Source organism: Leptonychotes weddellii, chromosome 14, assembly GCF_054177405.1.
Source record: "Leptonychotes weddellii isolate Sample4059 chromosome 14, ASM5417740v2, whole genome shotgun sequence".
In the NCBI taxonomy this organism is placed as follows: Eukaryota; Metazoa; Chordata; class Mammalia; order Carnivora; family Phocidae; genus Leptonychotes; species Leptonychotes weddellii.
This window is the reverse complement of record NC_138382.1, coordinates 56816229-56823204: the sequence shown is the minus strand read 5'-3', so window position 1 is coordinate 56823204 and position 6976 is coordinate 56816229.

Genomic DNA, 6976 nt, shown 5'->3' with positions numbered 1-6976 from the left:
GGGACTTCGGTGCCCAGAAACCAATTAAATCGGAGGTAGGAAAGGGATTTTCTTCAACTGGCTAATGGAGACCATAAGCAGAGGCTCTGACCACAGAGAATTCAATGCTGGCTTCACACGTTCTTCTTGAATTTGAACAAGGATCAATAACTGGGAGGACTAATCTAATCTGACTCCTTGATGGCTTTTCCATTTGCACTACTTCATGCTTAGCAATAATCACTCATCTATGATTCCCCGGCACAAGGAAATATGATACTTCGCAGCTAACAGGTATTTGTCAAGATTTCCATATTCCTTTTCACCTTGAAAGGATGTTAGAACTTATGTTTTTTTTAACTCATCACTTTATTCATTAGAAACCCATAGTCCAAAATGGGGAAGAACCACCTAGGATAACCTAGGAAAGGGCAAAGCTGTAACTAAAATGCAGTTAAGTTGATTCTCATTCTTGCAAGCTGACTCAGCTACACATTCAGTGCTTCTTAGATACTGTGTTATATGGCATGTCCTCAACCTTTCTCAAGGTTAGACTCTACAGTGTTCTGAGTGGAAGAAAACAGTTTGTTCAGTGATGTGATCACAATCTCCTGAATTCAGCAGTATGACAGTGTGATCATTGCATTTAATGGTTGGCTGTTCTCCAAAATCAGATTGGCAAGTAAGGGCATGTGGTCTCTCTTGTAACTCTGCTCTCCTGGCATCCCCATCTTCTTCTTTCCCATTCCCATCTATGTGGCTCTGTACTCTTGATCTGTGTGTATTTCATAGGATTCAGATGCAAAGGGACTAGTCAAGATGTAAGTCAAATTGTAAAAGGATCTGGCTGGGCCAAAATCAGGTTGGGTCTGAATGATAAACTTCCTTCCCTGTGAAGCATTTTGGTTTTTCATATGCAATAATTTCAATCATTTCCTTGTCATCTAAAAATACAAGAACATGTTTTTACTCATCAGCCTTCCTTAATCATGCTACAGGAAATGGAACTGAGCCATTCAGTGAAGAAAAGCTTCTCCATGTTCAGAAATCCTTCCTTAAGACTTAGCTACCAGCTAGGTGGGATATCAAAGTCCTCAGCATGGAAAAGTCAGAGTAGATGTAGTTTCACATTTTAAGAGTTGAAAAAAAAATTAATAAATAAATAAAAACCCCTGCCTGTCTTCAATAGCCTGTAAGATCTCTCTTGTCTCCAGGCAGGGGAGACTCCTCAGGTGTTACCCACTCTATCATAGCATTCCTCATCTCTTCTTTTATCTTGTGCCCTTCTCCTCTTTCCAAGATCATAAATCAACAGAGACAGGTCCTCATTCTTCTTTAAAAGAAAAGGGGGAAAGTCTCGACTTCTCCTATTCTGTGGCAAAGTGAACAACCTGATAAATTGAACTACCTGCTTCTCAGGTAAAAACTGGAAAGATTTCAAAGCCCAAGTGGGCAATCTGCAGCCAGGAACCTCTGCAGCACCAGGACAAAGTCTTTTTCATGCTCCTCTCCAGGAAGGAAGCCCATGTGGTAAAATGGCAGATTGGTTCAAGAGACTTCAGATTCCAGAGAGGGGTCAGAGTCAAATCCAAGACTGTGTGACAGCTGAAACTGTCCATGATTTACTAATTGCTGAAGGCAGTGACCAGGCCATAAGGAGCAAAGGCCAAAGGGAAGGCTTGGTACCCACTGCTGGCATTAGGTTTCTGTCTAGAGGAGAAGACAGAAAACTGAAGAACATTTGGAACTAATTAGCAGGAGTAAGAAAACTTAAGGCTAAGAGGTGGGGGTGGGGTCAGGACTGTACTGTTCCTTAAAATAAAAAAATAGTTGGTCAACTTCACCAAAGGCTCTGCTTGTCCTTATCTTTCTTGTCCTTAACATAACTTATACATAGCTGATTAAAGTGCAGCCTCATCTCTCAGCTTCCTGCAATATTAAGAATCTTATCTGCAGAATAAAACAGCTTAAAAAAATGAAAGGAATCAGCAGATATTACTGTTTTCCTTACGGATGGTCTGAACCTGGGAATGTGGGAGATGTCAAGGAAAGGGTTGAATTTTAGAGTCAGACTGACATGAACTCAAATCTTCACTACCTACAAGCTATGTGACCCTGAGAAAGTTAGGTATCTTCACTGAACTTCTGTCTTCTCATCTTCAAGTCAGTCAATACCACTTCCTTCACAGGGCTGACATGAGGATAAAATGAGATAAAATATGAAAAGGCCTCCTACTGTGCTCAGCACACAGCTGCGCTCATTAACTTTTCTTCCTGCCTATAAAAAACATTACAAATACAATAAAAGTCATGCTTATCATTTCTGTCATCCCAGAAACCAAGGCATACCATGAAGCCACAGTACTTAAAACAGTGTGGTACTGTTTTGAGAATACGCAGGTAGATCAATGGTATAGAATGGGAATCCAAAAGATTGTCTTATGCACAGGCAAAAATAAGATCGAGTAGAATTAAAGGCCTATATTTAGGAAAATAATTCTAATTTTATGCCAAGATAATGAAGGACAATAACAAGATGCTGGAGTTGAGAAAAGTTTCTTAAAATCAGTTATGTGCAGCAAAAATAGAAAAAGAATGAAATTTGAAAATGAACAAAGGTAAAAGACAGCTGACAATCTGGGAGGAAATAGTCACAGCTGTAAAATATTCAGATACAAAACAGACCAAGGACAAACATCTAAAGCTTTCAAATAATTCTTACATATCTATTAAAAAAGTCTAAAAACCAGTGATATAGTTTATGGGATGCAAATAGGTAATTAATTACAGAAGATGAAATCAGAATTGCCCTATGAAAAACGGATCTGCCTCATTAGTAATCAGAAAATATAAATTAAAATAGCAACGAATTACCGTTATGCTACCAGTTTGACAAAGATTAAAAAGTTTGATAATATCAAGTGTACACAAGCAAGGGCAGGGCTGGGGGTGGGGAGAGTAAAATTAAACGTAGCTGATCACGACCTTGAAATTAGTACCATCAATCTGAAGGGCAAGATGGTGGTATCGATTAGATTACCCCGCAATTTCTTTCTACATATCTGTTCTGGATAAAGACTTGCACATACACACAAAAGATAGAATGTAATATTGTTTGTAATATGAAAAAAATTTTTTAATACTTATCCACAGATAAATAGATGAAAGCAATTCCATGAACACAAAGAATTACTATAAAATGTTCAAAGGAATCAAGTACATTTCCACATATTAACATGAATCACAAAAAAAAATGAGAAACCAGTATTTTATATTTCTTCCAATACATAGATATGTATGAAAATTATAAAGAATTTTGGAAACTCTTTCATTAGACAAATTCATCAGAGTATGCTCTTAGCACTGTTTGGTGGGAGGACATCAATATGGAGACAGGAGATTTCAGGAGACTATAGTTTCTTCTATAATGGTCTAAAAGTTTTAAGTTACAACTGATTTATTGTTTGCATAAATTTAAAAATCAATACATAAAAATACTTTAAAAAGATGCAAATATCCCAAAAATGTACACAGGGATTAATTTTGAGGAGGCAAGGAGAGAGTATGGATTGTTGTTTCTTCTTTGAACATCCCTTATACCTTAAAAAGAATTTCCCAAAGAGGAAAATGATCACCATTATTTATGAGTATCATTCTACAATGATACTCATAAAATCCCTGATAATGGCACTAGACACCAAGCTAAACTGGTTTAGCAAAAACTGTTCTTGCCCAGTTTTGCAAGTATGATCTCATTTAACTCTGTGTTAACCCTGTGAAGTAGGAAGATACCTACTATTGATAGATAAGGAAATTGAGACTCCAAGAAGCTAGGCAATTTGCCCAAGCTCATGCAACTACAAAGTCACAGCCAATAGTCAATCATATGTCTTTGAATACCAAAGATAATACTTCTCTCACCATATTAAAGTTACCTTAACACAAGTGTTACATGCTATTTTTTTTTCACAAATTATGAAGTTGCTTCACTATGAAATGAATTTGAAATCTAGGGAAGAGATAAATAAAAACAAGTTCTAAAAATATGTAAACATTTTAAAGACATTTGTGCATTTAAATATAGGAGTTAGACTAACTTATTTAGGAGAAGAATATTACTGATCCCCAATAAGGCTAGTGTATAGAAAAGCCATTTGCACAAAAAGGAAATATCCTTTGTTCAAACATAATATTCTTACACAGTGTTATAAAGCAGCATGGGATTCCACAGAACCAACTGTTAGCTAGAACTGTATTAGGATTTCAACTTAAACTAGCCCAAGACAATGAGAATTTATTGCCTTACATAACTAGTTTCAGGCACATCTGCATCCAGGGGTTTCAAAGACGTTATTAAATCTCAATCTCTCTTTTTCTCTCCTTTTCTGTGTTGTCTTTATTTTTTTTTTAAGATTTTTATTATTATTATTATTTATTTATTTGACAGAGAGAGATAGTGGAGAGGGAACACAAGCAGGAGGAGTGGGAGAGGGAGTAGCAGGCTTCCCGCCGAGCAGGGAGCCCGATGCGGGGCCCAATCCCAGGACCCCAGGATCATGACCCGAGCCGAAGGCAGACGCCCAACGATTGAGCCACTCAGGCGCCCCTGTGTTGTCTTTATTTTTAAGTATGCTCTAGGCAAGTGGTAAATATATATAACTTTCAAGTTCTCAAGTTTCCATGAATATACTTCTTGCAATCTCAAGAAAAAAAGAGACCCTCTTTCCCTCAATGTGAATCTCTGAGAAATAAGTTGGCCATACCACGGCAATCTCTATATCTAGTCCTGAATCTTTATTACCTCCTTTTAGCCCCAGGAATGATGGACTCAGTCCTACTCAAACCGAAGGGATTGAATTGGATTATTGTAGAATGGGTAAAGAGAGATTAACCAACCAAAGAGTTCTGGGCAAAAAAAAACATATTAACACAATATAGTCACTGCTTTGATGGTATTAGAGGTGTGTGGCCACTGAAAAGCCAGCAAGCTAACCTACGGAAGAGGGGAGACATTCACAAACAGCTACCTCATAGGGTTCCCCTGAGGATAAACAATAGTTGGAGAGAAAATGTACCTAATGCAGCTAGCAGATAGAAAGTGTCTTATATATTTGTTTCCTAATTGATTAATCAAAGGTAGGTGCTTCCGAGTTACTTCTATCATCTCATCCCAGAGACTTTATCAGTTAGCAAGTCCAATGGAATAATACAGCAATTCTATTGAATGTGAAATAGAATTGGGAGCCCGTTTCCAGTCATCCCTTGTAAGTCTACTGAAAGCCGGGGGCTGTGTGACCTGGGAGTCTTCACAACCACAGTAACAAAAACCATAGTAACTAACATTTATTGCATGCCAACCATGTGCCAAGGGGTCTGCTAAGTGTATAACATGCATTTTTTCATGTAATTTTCACTATAACTAATGAAGTAGGTATTATTATCATTTCCATTTTACAGATGAAGAAACAGATGTAGCGAGGCCAAGTAATTTGCCCAAGGTCAAGAGAGTGACAAGGCTTGGACTCCCACTTGGTTGTGTTTGACTTGAGAGCCTGAGCTCTTAACCATGCATTGTTCTGTCTCACACTGCCCTGCGCGGCCTCATAATACCCCGAGGAGAAGACTCAACATGAAATAGCATTTGGCTGCATTCCAATCAGTCAACACATTCATCACTAGATGCACAAAGAGAGCAGGTAGGTTGGATTCCCTGTGAACAAAACAATTCAGGCATATACATGCACTGACCTCTAACTCAATTTGGAGATTTAGAATCTCCATCTTGAAGACTTTCCTAACATCTCAGCTGCTGTATTTAATGGGACCTTTTGTCGATGTGGTCAAGAGGGATCAAAGAGAATTTATCTTTTTAGTTTCTTTTCCTTTCATTTAAAAAATTATTTAACCATAATGGTTCTGGAGCTATTTCTTGTTGGCAAAATTATGGAGCTGCGTACTGATTCAGAGACGTGTTGGGACGCTGGGCACAGATGGCTTTAATTATTTGGGCAGCCACTGACAGATGTGACAGTCTAGGTTTCTGCTGCCTTGGACAGGTGTAAGCTATAGGATTGACCCAGAGGGAGTTGTGGAGAGCCAGAATTGGATAGAGCCCTGTGATGGCCCTTTATTTGGTCTTAATCCACCCCTAGGTACGTAGTTATCATATTTCTTTGCCTCAAGGCATGGTCAAGTCAGTCAAAACCATCAAACCAAGTTTGTGTGCAGAAAAGAAACTCTCAAAGAGAGAAATACACTGTTAGCAATTGGTCCCAAACTCTGCTCAATATTTTTACTCAGAAACCTTTCTTTTCATTAATCATGGTTTCATAATCAAAAGGATCTATGTATATATCCTTCCTTCTGGATCATAACAAGCATGTTCACTTCTCTGATTATAGTCCACACAAATAATTTCGAAGACCTGAATGTCAGCCTGTGAAAACCTTCATAATTTTGTTCAGTGAATTTACTAAGTTATGAAGAGTAGGAAGATAAAGCTGACATATTCCTTGCTTATTTAAGAAGCTATTGAGCATTTAGGAGGGGGCTTCTGACCTCTGAGCTAATAAGAATAAGAGACAGCACTTACTGTGTCAAGCCACTGTTCTAGGCTCTGGAGATGCAGTAGTGATCAAAATAGCCATTTTCCCCATGGAGCTTCCATTCTAACTGGGTATATGGACTATTAAAAACCCATTTCTTTCTCTCTCCATATATGTATATACATACACACACATATCGTGTGTGTACACATATATATGTATTACATGGGGTGGATTGTGGTATACTAACTTTTACAACAGATTATATCTAAGAAATTATGTCTAGCTGTGTATGTGAATTCAACAGGAACTCTGTAGAGGAAAAACTATTTAAGCAGGGCTGAATATAAGGGAGAGATCACCAAGTGGAAAAGTAGAAGAAAGTATTCTAGGTCCTCATAATTCTTCGTTTGAAAAAGCAGAGTTCTGACTTAGTACCTATAATGGGCTGA